We start from the raw sequence: 19,578 nt of genomic DNA on the forward strand, positions 1-19,578 counted from the left end.
AAAGGGAGAGAGAGAGAGAGAGCATAAGCAGGGGGAGTGGGAGAGGGAGAAGCAGACTCCCCACTGATCAGGGAGTGTGATGCAGGGCTCGATCCCAGGACCCTGGGATCATGATCTGAGCCGAAGGCAGTCACTTAACCAAATAAGCCACCCAGGCACCCCACAGAATCAGTTTTAAGTACTGAGGAGGGGATGAAAATCTATGCAGCCTGAGTGAAACTGTACACTTCCAACCCTTCACCATGACATACATATCAGTACACATAACGCTATGTGGTTCTTTCTAATAACTTTATTAATTATATGAGTATAATTTACTTAATCCCTTACCAATGGACATCTGCATTATTTTCAATTTCTTGCTTTTGTAAACAACGCTGCAATTAATGTCCTTGTACACACATCTTTGTACATTTAAGTGCCCAGCATCTTCTTTTGAAATAATTCTAGACTTAGTAAAAAAGGTTGTACAAATAGTACAGGAAGTTCCTGTATACCCTTCACCCAACCTTCTCCTAATGTTAACTTACAAAACTATACTATAATGACCAAAACCAAGACATTAACATTGGTATGGTACTATTAACTAAACTACAGACCTTATTTGAATTTCACCGGTTTTTCCATTACTGTCCTTTTTCTATTCCAGGACACTATCCAGGATCCTATGATCCACTTGGTAGTTGTGTTTTCTTTGTCCCCTCTAATCTGTGATAGTTTAATCTTTTATGACCTTGACACTTCTGAATAAAACTGGCGAGTCTGTGGAATATTCTTCAATTTGAATTTGTTTGATGTTTTCTCATGTTTACACTGAGGTTAGGCATTTTTCAATGGATATTTATTTTGTTCTGTGGGGTATAATCTAATATTAACATTTCCTTGCTCAAATCATTCCAGCTTTGACCTTGGGAGTCTCTCCAGGTTGGCCCAGTTGTCTTTTTGGCATGCCCCCCCCTCTGTTGAGCACTTCCTTAACTTTCTGGCACCCCAAGATGTTCTCGGCTCCCCTTGTATTTTTCCTGCCCCAGGTCTAGAACCAAATACTTCTCCAAGGAGCCCTGGTTCCTTTTATTAGTGAATAATACTTAGAAACCAAGGTCTGGATGCTAGGAAAGTCACTGCTTCCGGATCCTCTCAGCAGGCAGAACTAGGAAATATCTCTATATGTACTAACACAGACACACTCTGCTACATTTCTGTGTCTGTACATTAAATACTATAAATTTGTAATGATAACTCCAATCCCAATCTAACACCAAAGGGTTTAACTCTACCCTTTTCCCTAATTTGTACTGTCTTTCTCCTATAGAGAGAAACCTGGTTCTTATCACCTACAGTTTATTTGCTTATTTGTTTAATCCTAGTAATAGTTTCAGAATTGCTAGCTCATGGTCTCCTTTGCTCATAGGAAATAATGTGAAATTTAGAAACATACCGATTTTTTAATGTTAAAAAGGGCTTCTCAAATGCAAATATTGCCAAATAATTCTCTGTTTCTTAATAACACTAATGTAAAACACATCATAAATCAGAGTTTGGCCCTTTAATAAAAATATATGTGGGTACCTGCAGAAATACTGACACCATTTACTGGAGGCTAACAGCACTGGAAAAATCCTTACAGTGAGCTTAATTAGAAGTATTATAAACAAGGAAAACATAAGAACATAAGAACTTGAAGAAGTGACCTAAGAGAGTTTCTAAAGGTTTAGTTTTCAGGTATCTTTAATTCAATTTTTCCTATTTAAAAAAATGCAACAGATGTAGTAGACAGCCAAAAAAATATGTTCTCCGAGTCAGCAGCATTGTGGAAATATGAAGAGAGAGAGTAAATGAAAGTAACTGCGGTCTCTCAGAGCTGCTGGAAAATATACCTCAGCAAATAAAAGTGGGAAAACGAATGGAAAAAGTTGAAATCAGAAAACAGCTCCCAGTAATTCTGAATATGAAAGCATGAAGTTTTAATCAAAACACCAGCAGAGATCCTGGCAGGATGGTGACAAGAAAAAGACTGCAACATGGTGAAGAAAGCAGTGCTTCCTTTGCAGGTGCTAAATAGCTAAATTAACTACTGTATGAATAACTTATATACTATTTACTCAGAACGCAGAAAGCAACTCCAAGAAAAAGCTATTTCTCGTCTCAAAGCTAGTAAAAAATGACACAGAAGAAGAATGGGTGTCCTTTAGCAGGACTCTAATTATGACCACCACTTTAGGTTTGGGTGGAGGCTGGGAAAAGAAGGAAGGAAGACAGACACTGGCAAGCGCTAGGAAGAAAAGTCTGGAAAGACTCCAGACTGCTTAGTATGCACAAGAATTTTACAGAGCTAGCTGTGCTGGTCTTATTATTCTAGCTTTTATGTACACATCCTTTAGAAGGCTGAATAAAAATGACCATAGGCAGTTACATCCTTTGTATTTTTAAAAGGTTGGCAGGAAGTATTTTAAGACTTTTTATATAGATGTGTGTGTTTCAAAAAAAAATGTATACACAATCTTTTTTAAAAACATAAATAGGGGCACCTGGGTGGCTCAGTCAGTTAAGCGTCTGACTCTTGATTTTAGCTCAGGTCATGCTTGCAGGGTTGTGAGATCGAGCCCTGAGTCAGGCTCCACGCTAGGTGTGAAGCCTGCTTATTATTCTCTCTCTCTCCCTTTGCCCCTCACCCACCTCTATAAATAAATAAATAAATACTTATAAATAAATTAGGCAAAAAGAAGATAACTGGTATGAAAAACTTAATGCTTATAAAAAGTATTTTTCCTTTATGTGAAATTACTATAAAAAAGTCAGTGGCTAACCCTGTAGTTTTTAGACGCCACAGGGCCACAGCATCTCCACATAGAAGCTGCAAGTCTACTCATGTTTTATCACCCACCTATAGCAGGGTAAAAAGTCTACTAAAAATGGTCAAGAGTTAAGTATTGTGGGGAAATGTAAAGGAAGAGTGGTATACTTTTATGGAAGCCCACAATCCCCAGGTTTTCATCAGTAGATTTGGAGTTCTAAAAAATTTAGAAATATGTAAATAACTTTTAGACTTTCATATGTAATTCTACTGGGTTCTAACAGCTGAAAAAAAGTTGACACAAAAGTCACATTACAAAATTGCCCAGTCCTTTTAAAAATGATATTTCTACATGTTAGATGTGTAACTTTTTGACATTCTTCCTATTCTACTTTAAAAAAATCTGATTTTATGCCATAGTGACTCAAATAGCTCAGTGTACACAAACAATACACATGGATTACATTCATAGGATAAGGGTTGTTCTAAGTGCATCACACAATGTCACCCTTCCTTTCACCACACTGGCACTTAAACTATTACCTCCCCCATCCGGAGTTCTCTCTCCTATTCTAGATCCATAGAATCTATAAGAACCACCTTTTAAATGACAACTAAATTCTACTTCCTTAAAGGAGGTTTCCTAATGCTCCTGAGTTGGAAGCAATTTCTCTTTATTCTGAAAACCCACAGCATTTTATAGGTAATTTTCTACTGAATGCAGAATTCTAAACATGCTTGCCCTGCCTCTCCAAGATTTTCATTCCCTAGGTGCTGCTGGGAAGGAACTCTGCAGATAGAATTAAAGTTATTAATCAGCTGACCTTAATACAGAAAGATTATTCTGGATTATCTGGGTGGGCCCAATTTAATTCTACAAGCCCTCCAAAACATAAGAGAAAGACAGAACAGTCACTCGGGAGATGTGCCAAACAAAACGAAACAAAACAAAAACAAAAAGAGCAGAGGAGAGGTGAAGCAGGAGGGAGGTTAGAGAGACATGAAGAGTGAGAAGGACTTGAGCCATCAGTGCTACGTGTAAAGATAGAGAAAGGGGACCAGAAGCCAAGGAATGTGGCTGGCTTCTAAAAGATGAGAATGACCACAAGCTAACAGCAAATAAGGAAATGAGGACCTCAGTCTGACAACCACGTAGAACTGATTTCTGCCAACAGCCTGAACGAGTTTGGAAATGGATTCACCCTCAGAGCTTTCAGAAAGAGAGGTAAGCCTGCCTAAACCTTGACTTTGGTTTTGTGAGACCTGGAGCAGAAAAATCCAGGTCAACCCCAACCTGTGACCTACAAAACAGTAAGATAATCAATCTGTGTTGTCTTAAACTGCTGAGTTTACGGTAATTTGTTACAAGAGCAATAGAAACCTTATGTTTTCTTTTGCACTTTATCACACTCAATAATCTGTCCTATCTTAGTGGACATCAGAGACATCTGAGGAGCTTTTAAAAATGCAGATGGACCTAGAGATTTGAAATTGATTACAGCGAGGAGAGGAGAGCTGGGAGAAGACATCAACATTTTGTTTACACTCCACAAGTGACATTTTCCCCAACAATTTTTTTTTAAAGATTTTATTTACTTATTTGACAGAGATAGAGACAGCCAGCAAGAGAGGGAACACAAGCAGGGGGAGTGGGAGAGGAAGAAGCAGGCTCATAGCAGAGGAGCCTGACGTGGGGCTCGATCCCAGAACGCCGGGATCATGCCCTGAGCCGAAGGCAGATGCTTAACTGCTGTGCCACCCAGGCGCCTCTCCCCAACAATTTTTTAAATATTAGCATTATCACAGAAAGTTTCTGCATGTCTATTCCTCGTGATGTGTGAACTGGTAGGCCATTCCTTTTTACTGAATACCACACTGTATGCCACAGTTTATCCATTCACCTGTTAACAGACATTTGGGTTGTTACCAATTTGGGGCTATTACGAATAAGGTTGCTACAAATATTTTTGTGACATAGGCTTTCATTTATCTTGAATTGCTGGATCATAGGGTAAGTGTATGTTTAGTTTTATAAGAAAGTTCAAGACCTTACTTCAAAGAGTCTATACCACTTTAATAGTTTCCATCTAAGTGAGAATACGTTAGTTGCCTATTATTTCTCCTCTCACCTCAAATGATTTTAGTGTGTAGCCAGAGTTACGAACCACTATGTTAAAAATTCCTTCAGGGCAAGATGCATGTCTCACTTATTTTTGCTTTCCCCAATATATTTAGCACAGTCTTTAGCAAAGCAGAACTCATGAATCCTTTCAAATTTCATCTTAATCCAGTTTTTTAATTTTGCCATACATGGCAAATCTATTAAGTATGCCTTTTATACCTAACCAGAACTAGCATATAATTTTGGCAGAATTCTAAACATGCTTGCCCTCCCTCTCCAAGATTTTCATTCCCTAGGTGCTGCTGGGAAGGAACTCTGCAGATAGAATTAATACCCCATATAATAATGGGCCCAATATTTGTTTTTCCATACCAAATTCTGAGTTCCATGAGGGCATAACCTGTGCATGTGTTATTTAAGGGCTGCACCCCAGAATCCAGCAGAGATTGGCCCATGGCAGGACCTCAATGAATGAACAATACGCTTTTGGGGAAAGAAAGACTCTTTCTTAGTATTTTGTGTGTTTATTTACATCAAAACAATACGGCACAACTCTCTACTCTAGGAGGGTCCTAGGTCTATAGGCTCTCAATATTTGGGGGACCAAAGATCCCTCTGACAATCTGATTAAAACTATATGGATTCCCTTGCTCTCTCTCTCTCTCTCAAAAAAAAAAAAAAAAAGATTGAATTATATATACACTCACACCCATTCACAATTCTGCATACAGTGTCAAGTTCTTCACATAATGCTCACAAAGTCAATCCATGGGCAGAAATCACTACACTGTGTTTTACATACAACTGTAATAATTTCTTTCACAAGTATTTGTTGAATATCTGATTTGTCCTGGAATTACACTAGGTATAAAGATACTATGACCAATAAGACACACTCTCTGCCCTTAAGAATAGGGTCAGGGAAAACAAAAGCAAAAATGAACTATTGGGACTTTATCAGGATAAAAAGCTTTTACACAGGAAAAGAAAAAAATCAACAAAATGAAAACGCAACCTAGAGACTGGGAGAAGATATTTGCAAATGACATATCAGATGAAGGGCTTGTATCCAAGATATACAAAGAACTTATCAAGCTCAACACTCAAAAAAACAAAAATCCAGTCAAGAAATGGACAGAAAACATATACAGACATTTCTCCAAAGAAGATAGACAAATGGCCAAGAGCCACATGAAAAAATGCTCAACGTCACTCATCATCAGGGAAATACAAATCAAAACCAAAATGAGATACAACCTCACACCACTCAGAATGGCTAAAATTAACAACTCAGGAAACAATGGATGTTAGCGAGGATGTGAAGAAAGGGGAACTCTCTCACACTGTTGGTGGGAACGCAAACTGGTGCAGCCACTCCTCAAAACACTATGGGGGTTCCTCAAATAGTGAACAATAGAGCTACCCTATGACCCAGCAATGGCACTACTAGGTATTTATCCAAAGGATACACACAGTGATTCAAAGAGGAACATGCACCCCAATGTTTATTCAGCAATGTCCACAGTTGCCAAAATATGGAAAGAGCCCAAATGTGCATCGACAGATGAATGGATAAATAAGATGTGGTATATATATGCAATGGAATATTACTCAGCCATCAAAAAAATGAAATCTTGCCATTTGCAGCAACATGGATGGAACCAGAGGATATTATGCTAAGCAAAATAAGTCAGAGAAAACCAAATACCATATGATTTCACTCATATGTGGAATTTAAGAAATCTAACTAATGAACATAGGGAAAAGGAAGGAAGGAAAAATATAATGAGATTAAAAAAAAAAAGAGAGAGAAAGACAAACCATAAGAGACTCTTAATTATTTGGAACAAACTGAGGGTTGCTGAAGCAGGGGTGGGTGGGCAGGTGCGGTAATTGGTTGATGTGCATGAAGAAGGGCACTTGATGTAATAGCAATGGGTGTTACATGCAACTGAGGAATCACTAAATTCTACCCCTGAAACTCATAATACACTATATGTTAACTAAATTGAATTTAAATAAAAATTTAAAAAAAAGAATAGTGTCAAGAAAATGGATAAAGAAAATGTCACACACACACACACAGGAATAGCACACAGCCATAAAAATGATGAGATCATGCCATTTGATACAACACAGACCTAGAAAATACTGTGCTAAGTGAAATAAGCCAGTAAAAGAAAGACAAATACCATATCATTTCACTCATGTGTGGAATTTAAGAAACAAAGCAAATGAACAAAGGGGGGAAAAGAGACAAATCAAAACACAGATTCTTAACTACAGAGAACAATCAGATGGTTACCAGAGGGAAGGTGGGGGGGGGGATGGGTGAGTTAGGTGAAGAGGATTAAGAATACACTTAACTTGATGAGCACTGAGTAATATATGGAACTGCTGAATCACTATATTGTACACCTGAAACTAATACAACACTGTACGTTAACTACACTGGAATTAAGATTTAAAAAAAAAATGAATAAATAAAAAGAAGATTCAGAACTATAAATACAGAGAACCAACTTATGGTTGCCAGATGGAGAAGGGTGTTGGTTTGGGCAAAATGGGTGAAAGGGAGAGGAATAAGTAGCCACAGGAATAAAAAGCAGAGTATAAGCAACACAGTCAAGGATATTGTAATACCAATGAAATGGGTCAGACGGTAGCTATACTTGTGGTGAACACAGCATAATGTATAAACTGGTCAAATCACTAAATTGCACACTTGAAACTAATACAACATTGTGTGTCAACTATATTAAAAAAAAGGGTCAGGGAGAAGGTCATACACAAGCAACAAGTCAAATCATCTAATAAAAATTCAGATATTCTCAAAATCCGTAACTCTTTTAAAATATGTCTTTTTTTGGCTAAGTTTATAACATATGATTAACAACCTGAAATACAAACAACCCTTCAAGGTAATATTTTAGGTACACAGATTTATCTTTGATTTACATTTCTATAAGTGAAGGAAAACACAAGAAAAAGAGGAAAACAATGTATCTATGTTGCATTCTTAAGGAATAATTGCTTCTGATTGCTTCTAGAATTAAGCAACTACATGGTAAAATGACTTGCCTAGGATTAAATACTGAGTTTCCCTAGTGGTCTTCAAATGGCAGTGTGTTGAAATAAACATAGTAGTTCATTTATCTGAAAGTATCAGAATTTTCAACAGGTAGCTGAGATGCTGACGGAGAACTGCAGGAATGTACAGTGCTCAAGAGGAAGTCTGTGTACCTGCATCATCCAGTAAACACTTCCTTGTGAAGTCTGGGAAAATGCTGTTTCCTGGTGTTTCTGAGAAAGCAACATTACAGCACAAAAACTATACTGCTGTCTATGAAAAGTTTGAGGGAAGGGTAAATGTTAAAACTACTAAAAGAAACAAAAAACTTTAAGCAACAAAAAATCCAACATTGACAGGGAATGGAGTTCAAAAATGAGCAGAGAAATGAATTATTCTACAATAGATTTTCTGATGTAAGCTAATTTCTTTAAAAGCCAAAATCTTTATAGTTTCATTGGCAATCTTTCCAAATCTATTTCACACTGTCTCCTTAAACTAAATAAGCATAATTCAACATTTTTGATGACTCATTAAGTAAAACCATTACTCTGATGCGGTACACAATAGAGCCATTCTCTGAGAAGCTACTTGACTACACAGATTTGCCTGTCCTTTGTCAAAACAACTCCAGCTGTTCCATTTGGAGACCCAGTGCTTTTTAAAGTTTCATTTTCTTTCCACCTCCTTATTAAATCATTTCTTGCTAATGTCCATATACCGAACAGTAGTCCCTCCCACTTCATCCTTCTAATTCATGGCTAACTGGGAAAATAACAAAATTAAGTTAAAATTTCAACTAAAAAATTTAAGTAACAACCTAAATACTTGTGTTTCATGAAGTTGGTTTTAGAAAAATCAATGGGCTGTGACTAGTACTTTGTCAGTGAAGAGCTGGTTCAGACTGCCAGGTGCCCAGCCCGACCACAGACTGAAGCAGTTGTTTGTGTATCAGTGTCCACCTGTGTCTGCATGGCCATTTGCTTAGGATATACCAAGAAAGGTGATTAGGACAACAATTTTGAAGTAAAAATTGTGGTTATTATTAAAAATAGTCCACAAGTGAGGGTCTGAGTAAAATTTTAAGGTTTGTTACACAGACAATATAACATCCACTTATTCAGGCTTTTTGGAGTTCTTATGTTAACTTTGTGCTTTCAACTTTCTGAGTCTTTTTCAAACAACTGACCTTTACATGAGTAAACCATTAATACAACCACAAAAATTATTTTCCTTTATAACATTTTTATTGTACAGCTAAAAGTGCCTTTAAATTAAAATTTGTTTCATTATATCCTTAATGGATAGGTAAACACTGTGTTTAGAATACATATTTGCTGACAGCTCATTTACATTGGATTGCAGGCCTGTCAAAAAAAAAAAAAAAAAAGTACATCACTCCTAAGGAACCCATCCCCATGTGGTATATCATAAGCAAAAGGAGGAGGGTTTAAATTCACAGTGTGACCCATGACATTCATATTAATATCACATGTTCATACTTGAGTCAAAGGAGCAGCAACCTTGACAGAGTATGTTCTAAAAAATCTCCAAACATACAAACAATCTAACTTCCATAGAGACATCTGAATATGAAATTCTGTAGCACTCCTTCATGATCAAATTAAAAATGGAATCTCTCTGGGAATCATTAATATTCCATTAAAGTACCCTTAATGATTACTACCTCCCCTACTCAAACCTCTATCCTTTCTTTCTTCTTCTTTTTTTTTTTTTTTTTGGTTAAAAATCTGTTTGTACTCTTTAAGTAGCATCTGTTCTGCCAAAATGTTCTACCAGACTTCTTTCTGATAGATACATTTTTTTTAAGCATGAACATGATTTGTGGATTTTCAGCTATTTCAAAGTATTATCCTCATTATAGTCACCATGTTTCATTCAAGGTCTGAACCACACGAAAGGCAGCATCATTATTCAGTCCATGACGAGCACATGACTGGAAGCAAAGCATGCTTCTAGATCTCCATGGAGAAAGCAGAAGCAGAAACACACCACAAACCTTTCATCACAACTCAGCTTGATTCATTTTACTGAAAAAAAGCAATATTCCATATTTTAAACAAGAACCTTTAGAGCTTTTGTCTTAAAAACCTTGCTAACATAGCTTTTCTCTTTAAAATCTATCCTGCTTCTATCAGGATAAGCATCTAAGCCCTTTTCCTCCATAGATACTGTTGCTACCAGGTTTCCATGACCTTCTCTCTGAGAGAACTCACCTACTCTAGGCAACAGTTGATGCTCTTTTTTTAGCTACACTTAAATACCACCCATAAGTTCCTATTTTCAACTACATACTCCGAATATAACTCAGATCAAGTATTTTTGAGAATTCACTTCAAGCTTTTCATTTATAAAAAGTTCAGACTTTTTCTGACTGCAGCCTGCTTCTTCCTCTCATGTAATTCTTTAGGACTAAGCCTTTGAGAATGCTGCTACGACAAAGGTAATTTTCCTGGATTTAAATCTAAACTTTCACTATTAGTACACACTTGTTTGTCTAAACCAATAAATACAATATGAAAGATAAAACTTGATACGATTTGCATTTACAAAGAGAAATTAAGAATGCCTCCAATACTTAGATTGAAAGGTACCTTAAACACCATCTATAGGATTTTTCCAATATTCCTGCCACTGAATATTTAGCTCAAAAAATATGAGCACAGCAGAAAAACAGAGCAAGAAGTTCTGGTCCAGGTGGCAAGTGGCGGTGACAGAACAGGAGTGGGCCCTAGACACTGTGGGCTATAGGAGCCCGAACAGGTTATGGGCACAGCCCAAATACCTTATTTTACAAATGAAGAAACTAAGGCACAAAGTGGTGAAATGATCACGCTGAGGGTCCATCACCAGTCACTGGCAGCATTAAGAAAGGCTCAGAGCCCCAATGACCCCCACATCCCATTCACAAAAACTAGAGCAGCAGAAAAAACAAAGAAGCTAACATTTACGTACACTTGAATGCATTTTAGATGACACAATGCTAGCCACTGAACACACAGCATCTTATTTAATCCTCATAACCACTCTTGGAGGAAAGTATTATTAACTGTGTTGTACACGAGGAAACTGAAAAAAGTTACTTTCTGGCCAAGGTAAAATACTGGGCTTCCTTTCCAGATCTGACACTATTCACTTTACATGGCCACAAAGCCTACCATTACATTCAGCCTAACAGATCAAACATTAACTCAGAAAAAAAATTATGGTTGTTCTACCTTTTATTGTTCTTCCATTCCACGCAGATCAGAATGCAGGTGATATAGGAGGGGGCAGATGGGCAATTTGGGGTAACAATTTAGCAACAGAAACTCTAATAATAAACTCAAAATAATTCAATAGTGAATATATTTTTCTCAATACTCTCAGTACCCACTCTCACGCCACTATTCCTTCTCTCATGGACAGACCATTTCTTCACCATCTTTTCCATTTCTACTCCCACATTTTCCCAAACAAATCTCCACAGTATCCGGAATAATCATAAAAATAGATTTATATGACTTTCCAGCTTTCAACTCTTGAAAATAATTCTCATCGACTTTTTCTTAATATACCACTGTTTTTAATGCTGCTATAGTTATACCTAACCTGATCATGATATTTGGTAATTTAAAAGAAAGACCCAAGAGTAGTAAAATTCCATTAAGCTAATTTTTATACGATGCGTGAATCTCTGGCTGAATGGAAAGAACAGGCCCATTTGCCCCCAACCTCTTGTTTTGTGTTTCTTTTTTAAATGGGCCTTTTCTTCATTGAAAGTTTTATTGATATAATTGTGGATCTGCATGTAGTTTTAAGAAATAATAGATTTCTTATACACTTTACCCAGTTTCCTCCAGAGGCAATATTTACAAAACTACAGTATAATATCACAACCAGAATACTGACGTTAATAAAACTTGATCTTACTCAGGTTTCTCTAGTTATCCTTGTCCTCAGTGACAACAATGGAAGTAAAGAGTAGAGAGCAAAAATGGCATGTGCAGGGGGAGTGCGGGATGTTGCTTAAGGTTAGCCTTTTGGGATAAAGAAAAGGAGGGCAATTTTCAGTGTTAAATTTTCAACCTTCTCCCTGGCTGAAAGGGTCAAATTAGAACTCTAGAAGTGAAGTCGGCTAACTTTGCTCTCTCTCTTTTTAAGGAGAATTCTTACAACTCTTCATGTCACACTGTGTGAAACAGGTCCTTTTCAGGGATTGAGATCACAAAAAATTGCTTATCTCTAAGTCTAATTGATGACTGATTTTTATTTACCCTTAAATACAACTATAATTGACTTAAAAGCCTAATGGCTATGAACCTTCACAGTATCTTATATTTCCTAATCATGTTTCTTCCTTGTCCAATAAGACACATTAATCTTTATTTAAAATGTATTTTTCACCCCAACCCAAAGAGCCAAAGCAATCTCAAAAAAGAAAAGCAAAGTGAGAGGCATTACAAATCTTCAAGTTACTTCAAGTTATATTACAAAGCAGTAGTGATCAAGACAGTACGGCCCTGGCATAAAAACAGACACAAGGATAACCCAGAAATGAATCCACAACTATATGGGCAACTAATATTCAACAAAGCAGGAAAGAATATCCAATGGAAAAAAGACAGTCACTTCAACAAATGGTTTTGGGAAAACCGCACAACAACATGCAAAAGAATGAAACTGGACCACCTTCCTATCCCATACATAAAAATAAATTTCAAATGAATGAAAGACCTAAATGTGAGATAGGAACCATCAAAATCCGAGAGGAGAACACAGGCAATAACCTGTCTGGGATTGGCCATAGCAACTTCTTACTAGATATGTCTCCTGAGGCAAGCGAACAAAAGCAAAAATAAACTATTGGGTCGGGACTTCATCACGATAAAAATCTTCTGCACAGTGAAGGAACAACTAAAAAAAAAAAAAGAAAGAAAAAAGAGAAAAGGCAGTCTATGGAATGGGAGAAGATATTTGCAAATGACATATATGATAAAGTGTTAGTATTCAAAATCTATAAAGAACTTCTCAAACTCAACACCCCAAAAAACAAATAATCCAGTTAAAAAATGGGCAGAAGACATGAACATTTTTCCAAAAAAAGGCTTAAAGATGGCTAATAGATACATGAAAAAATGCTCAACATCACTCATCATCAGGGAAATACAAATCAAAACTGCAATGAGATATTACCTCACACCTGTCAGAATGGCTAAAATTAACAACTCAGGAAACAACAGATGTTGGTGAGGATATGAAGAAAGAGGAACCCTCTTACACTGTTGGTGGGACTGCAAACTGGCACAGCCACTCCTCAAAACACTATGGAGGTTCCTCAAATAGTGAACAACAGAGCTACCCTATGACCCAGCAAAGGCACTACTAGGTATTTATCCAAAGGATACACACAGTGATTTGAAGGGGCACATGCACCCCAATGTTTATTCAGCAATGTCCACAGTTGCCAAAATATGGAAAGAGCCCAAATGTGCATCAACAGATGAATGGATAAAGATGTGGTGTGTGTGTGTGTGTGTGTGTGTGTGTGTGTGTGTGTGGATATGTATATATATCCACACATACAATGGAATATTATTCAGCCATCAAAAAATTAAATCTTACCATTTGCAATAATGTGGACAGATCTAGAGCACATTATGCTAAGCTAAATAAGTCAGAGAAAAACAAATACCTATGACTTCACTCATATGTGGAATTTAAGAAACAAAATATGAACATGAGGGAAGGAAAAAGAGAGGCAAACCAGAAAACAGACTCTTAACTTTAGAGAACAAACAAACTGAGCATTACTGGAGGGGGGTGGGCAGGGAACAGGTGATGGGTATTAAGGAGGGCACTTGTTGTAATGAGCACTGGGTGTTGCACGTAAGTGATGAATCACTAGACTCTATACCTGCAACTAATGTTACACTGTATGTTCACTGGAATTTAAAACCTTGAAAAGAAATAAACTGTATTGTATTTTTCTTTGCTGACCTTGAGTCTGTTTAAACACTAACATTCCAGCTAATTTCTCCATCATTTTCACAAATTATTTTTCCAAAATACCAAATGAGAAAAATGCATTTAGAATAAAATACAGTGCTTTTAGCCAAATATGTATGTTAAGGATTGGATATAGGTAGTCTATGTTCTTAGAAACTTATGAAAGAACCTCACCTGTCTTTTGTGAAAGCTAAGGAAAAACAAGCACATCTGAATAAGAACTTTTTTTGGGATTCTGACCAATACAATATGTAACAATTTAGTTCACTACGTTATTTACTGTTCCATTAATGGAATGATACATAAGAATTCCACTAAACCAGGCATACTAATTTATATTTTGTCAATTTAACTGCCACTCCCCCCCACCCCACAATCTACACACACAGACACACGTGCGCGTGCACACACACACACCCACACACACACACTATTTCTCTCTCTCTCTTCACCATTAACTACCTCTCTCTTCACCAGTAACATCCGAGAGAGTGAAAACTTTTGGTCTTTCCTCAAGAGACTGCAAGTTAATTTCAATGTTAATAAATTCCCAAGTAAAGGAGATAGGTGCAGATAATTTCCACCCAAAAAATTAAGTTTCAGAAGAATATTCTAAAGTCAAACATCTCATTATAAGCAATAGCCTGAAAGAATGGCATGTTATTGACTAGCCCAAGCAAGATTTATTTACCTTGCTTTTTAATGATTTCCAGTGACACTGCCTTGTAACTAGAGCTATTATTAAAGCTATTTGTGTATTTAAGCAGATTTAAAAGGAGATAGGTTTCAAAACACTCTGCAAATTGTATTCAGTTTTGTTTTTTACTTATATTAGAACCATTTTGAAAGACTTGCTGTTTCTGCCCTCATCAAAATGATATAAAAATTCTTTTTTTTCTTTTTAAGATATTATTTATTTGACAGAGAGAGAGACAGGAAGAGAAAGAACACAAGCAGGGGGAGTGGAGAGGGAGATGTAGGCTTTCCACTGAGCGGGGAGCCCCATGCGGGGCTCAATCCCAGGACCCTGGGATCATGACCTGAGCCAAAGACAAGACGCTTAACGACTGAGCCACCCAGGCGCCCCAAGATGATATAAAAATTCTTAGAGATTTTTTTTTCTAATTCCCATGGGCACCTTTGAATTCAATTGCTGCTCAAGAAAAAAAGAAATTTAAAGACCTAACTACGACAAGGATAAAAATATTAAGAATGTTATTTGAATATCAAATGGTAGGTGGCAATAAGAAAGCTGAGATAGAAAACCACCAGGGTTTCATGTTCCATTGTCAAAATCTCCAGTCTGGATCTCCCCAAAATGAAATTATTATGCAGCCAATAACTAACCTTCTACCCCACATGTTTCTATGACACTTCTCATTGGCGCCTTTTGCCTTATTTCCCATTGCTTCTTTCCTGCTTTTATGTAAATATGTTTTGAAATGGCTACTTCCCCTCTAAATATTTAAATAACTGGTGGTCATCACCCAAAGTTCCTGTGTTTCCCCCTATATGTAATGAGAAATGAAGGATTATCAACCACCCTCCTTAGAAATAGAACACAAAATGGACTGAAGATAAAAATGTGGCATTTCTGTTAAAACCAAGAATAGAGATTCACGGGAAACTCAGAAGAAATAAAACTTACAGAACAGTTTAAGACCAAACTTAAACTGGCCCTGGAATCATGAAGAACCTTTGAGGAAGCAAATTAGTTCTTGTCCTCTTTGAAGATCCCAAAATAATCCTGGGATGTTAATGGAGAAGTGAATTATTTGAAGTGGTTCAAAATCACAGGGAAAAAAGAAATGTTGCTAGATGTCCACCTGCTCTCTATATCTTCTCCAAACAGTTCTAGTAAGAAGGCTCAGGATCTCCAATCTTGCAGTTTCAAAGATCCAAACCAAACATAAGATATAAAAGCGTGGCAAGAGGGTCCATGAGAAATAACCTGTTGTTAACAAGGTAAAAAGGCAGGAGAAACAGGGCTAACCAAGGTTCATTTTCAAGTGCCTCCACAATGTTACCACAGACTTTATGGAACAAATGCTTCTTGTGGAAAATTTTGATGGCCATTCTTTGGAATCAACAGTCTTCGGAAAAGAAGGAACCCATAAATGACGAGGGTTAAAAATCTTACCACAAAAGGAGGAAATGCTCAAGCTCAAGGTCACAGATGGTCCCTTGGAAAGAGCAAGAGAATGTGCATGGTTAGGCTAAAAAAGGATGGGCAATAGAGGTCTTGTGAATTAAAGCTAATCCCACTTGGCCTTCGTACTTACAAAAACACCTTAGACCCAAACCCTGCAGGAAGGGATGGAGGTCCTTCCCAATCCATTTCAAACGAGGAAAAGAATAAAATAATATTAAAAATAAAAAGTTACAATAGCTAACACATACAGTATTTATTACATGCTAAGACTCTAAAGGCTTTATAGGTTAACTCATTCAATTATTAAAACAACTGATGAAGTGGGTACTAATAAGATCTCCCATTTCACAGATGCAGAAATCAAGAGACAAAGTTTCAGTGAATTTTTTTTTAATCCCTCAGCTACTAAGAGAGGGGAGCTGGGATTAGAACCCAATCAGTATAGCTCCCAAGTCCGTAATCATAATCATCACACTATAGTGTCTCTCAGAAAGTTCAGCCTCCAACCCAGAGTTGACCCACGTTTCACATTCTCATCCCCCTCTATTCATGTACTTAAGAGTTTTATTACTTGTTATAAAATCTTAGGAATGTCTTAGTAAGTCTATCAGTACCAAACGCAGAACATCCCTTTGTCTTTCTTTTCCATATTGTCCCACAAGGATGCTTAAGCACAAACACATCCAAGTGCTGGGGTGGGCAGCCCCTATACAGCCATGAACCATGCCAGATGGTTTGGTGTATTTTGTTAAAGCATTGCTGTCCTGATTTGGTGAAATAATAGGGAAAGGTACTTATGACAGAGAACATTAATGTTTATGGGTGGGGAAGATGGTGGGAAATGAAACAGAATAATAATCTAACTAAAAACCAAAATAAGTCTACTAGTAAAATGGTATCTATACTTCAAAGGCCTCTCTCAGACATCATATCCTCCCAGCCAGAGTTCAACTTTAAAGAACCTAAATAATATTCTATCACTGGTTGTCCTTTGGTAGCCAACTAATTCTACTTTATATTATAGGTATCTAGAATTTATACTCAATGCAACTTGTGAGAGAAACATTCTTATTTGCACAAAGCACTCATTTATCTGTTAGGTCATCAGGTCAAAAGGGACAGTGCAGTGGAACTGTAAATTATAAAAAGGGCTCAATTTATCATCTATTCCTTTCATGTAGTCTAAGGCAAAATTAAACCAAAATATTAACTGAAGTCTCTGAATTAAAGGCTTGAAATAAATTTCTCATTTTTCATCCTTTAAATACATTACGGTTTATCTTTTTTGATAACCATTTCTCTTGAGAACAAGCAGAATCAGTTTATATTTTAATTTTAATATGGAATAACTGTTCATTTTAAGGGAAAAAGAACCACCCATTCTCAGTAGTTTGTGATGATAGTGGCCCATTTAGTTCCAGCATGTTCTCCAAGTCCACAATACCCAGTGAATGCACAATGGGCCATCAATAAATATTCCCTACTACCCAAACACATTGAACAAGGTGAAATCTTACTGCTGGTCCAAAGAATCTGAACAGATATAAATCCAAATGCTATTTTTGAACCAAAGAAATCTAAAAGTAGTAAGATCAGTATGTAGCAATGAAAGCCTCAATTCAATCCACGTAACTCTAAGCATCTTACCTCATAAATTAAACTGAATGTTGTATGTGCCTATAATTTTCAAGTTGGAGAGAGGGTAGAAGAAGACAGAAGAGGGTTAGGTTACTCAGAACCTGCAACGTAATACCAAATGTTTTGTGTTTATCTGTCTGTGTGTCATGTGTATAATCATTTTCCAGAAAAGTTCAAATTAACATTCCACCCAGTAATTTATCTCTGAAGAGAATCAAGAGACAGCCATTGAGAAAGAGAGTGAGGGAGAGAGTTTGAGAGAGAGAGAAGAAAGAGGAGAAAGAAGAGAGACAAAAGAAGAGCATAAGAGGAAGGACAAAACAGAGATAAATAGAGGAAGTAAGGGAGGAAGAGCAGGAAGGAAAAAAGAAGAGCTACGTGGAAAGGAGAAATGAAACAAAAATGGTTTGAAGAAAACCTTTTCTTGATGAAATCTGCAGTAAAACCTAGATTCTTACTGAAATGGAAAACTCCCATCTTAGGTGGGTGAGTGGCTGGGGTTTTTGCTATAAAAGGGAATCCGTATTTTACTTGACAATTTCCATGCTAAATGCCACTGTTACTTTCAGTGTCATTTCACTGTCATCTTCCTACAGTAAATAAAAGAGTATAACAAATATTTCCCCCCCTGAGGTTTATAAACATGATCTCAGTGGTACGGCTGTAACAAATCATCCAGAAAATTCTTGGCAGAGTAAACCAAAGAACATATGTTTACCCAAGGTGAACGACAGCCACTGGACTGTATGTTAACTACATTTGGTTTCAGACAGCTCATCAAACATGCTCTAAATCTGCCCAATAATTCATCCACAGTCATGCCTACCAATAAAAGCTAAAAGCTTCACTATGAAAACTCTTCCTGACAATTTCCACTTCTGACATGACTTGATTAAAGCCTTACCAATTCTTCTCCTAGAAAGACCGCATTATTTTCCATGTCAATACACTAAACTGAAAAAAGACTTGTTAACGTGTCTACAGTACATCTTCAACGGATGTAGAGAAAATATTTATTATCCATCACCTTTTATTTCCCATTCAGAACTGTAGCTTCAGCAATGACAGCATTTGTCCTATAAAGAAACAACTTAAAAAATACCTTCTATAGTAACCTGAAGCTACTTTTCTTCCTGCTTTTTCCATAATGTAATTTTTTAATGAGCTGCAATTCAAGTCAGTAAGAGAATCTCATAAATACTACATTCTTATGCCTTCTTTCACTTTCCATAGTATAGATGTCTTTCAAAATCTAGAACTCTACTGTATATATTTTATACGGTTTAAAAGATACATAAAACATAATAAAGGACTTATTCTCAACTGGTACATTTCCAGATCGTACCATGATTCATATGTGTTGCCCTTAGCAAATTCAAAGGAACTGCCAAAGAAATCTACGTATGTACAAAGTTTTTAAAAAGAAGACTAGAATCAAATAGAAATCTGTAAAAATCACATTGTCAACATACACATCTCATCCTGAATTTCTAAAATATTCACATCCATTATCAATCACTATTTTGTATTTAAACAAATGCATATCTCATTTATACTGTTGTAGAATGTTATGAATTCTAAAGCTGATTTTGTTGTCTCCTTGAAAACAATCTGATACAGAAAAACACGCTTATTGTCACCAATAATGAAGCCAGCTACAAATAATTCAAACATTCTACAATTACTCAGATTTCCAGAGACAACCTAAGTGGCTCTGCAACTAGGGACTGAATACAGCTTCCATAACAGTATGCAAATGCTTGTTTCCATAGCAAATACACCTTTGTGATCTT

The 19,578-nt window shown here is 36.6% G+C and overlaps 1 protein-coding gene across 9 annotated transcripts in view; it reads right to left on the bottom strand.

Annotated features, from left to right (window-relative positions):
• The window catches only part of PSD3 (pleckstrin and Sec7 domain containing 3), a 702,408-nt gene that overhangs the window by 297,000 nt on the left and 385,830 nt on the right, over positions 1-19,578 (bottom strand). The gene's annotated exons all lie outside the window — the stretch shown is intronic.

The sequence above is a fragment of the Ursus arctos genome, unplaced genomic scaffold, assembly GCF_023065955.2.
Source record: "Ursus arctos isolate Adak ecotype North America unplaced genomic scaffold, UrsArc2.0 scaffold_27, whole genome shotgun sequence".
Lineage (NCBI taxonomy): Eukaryota > Metazoa > Chordata > Mammalia > Carnivora > Ursidae > Ursus > Ursus arctos.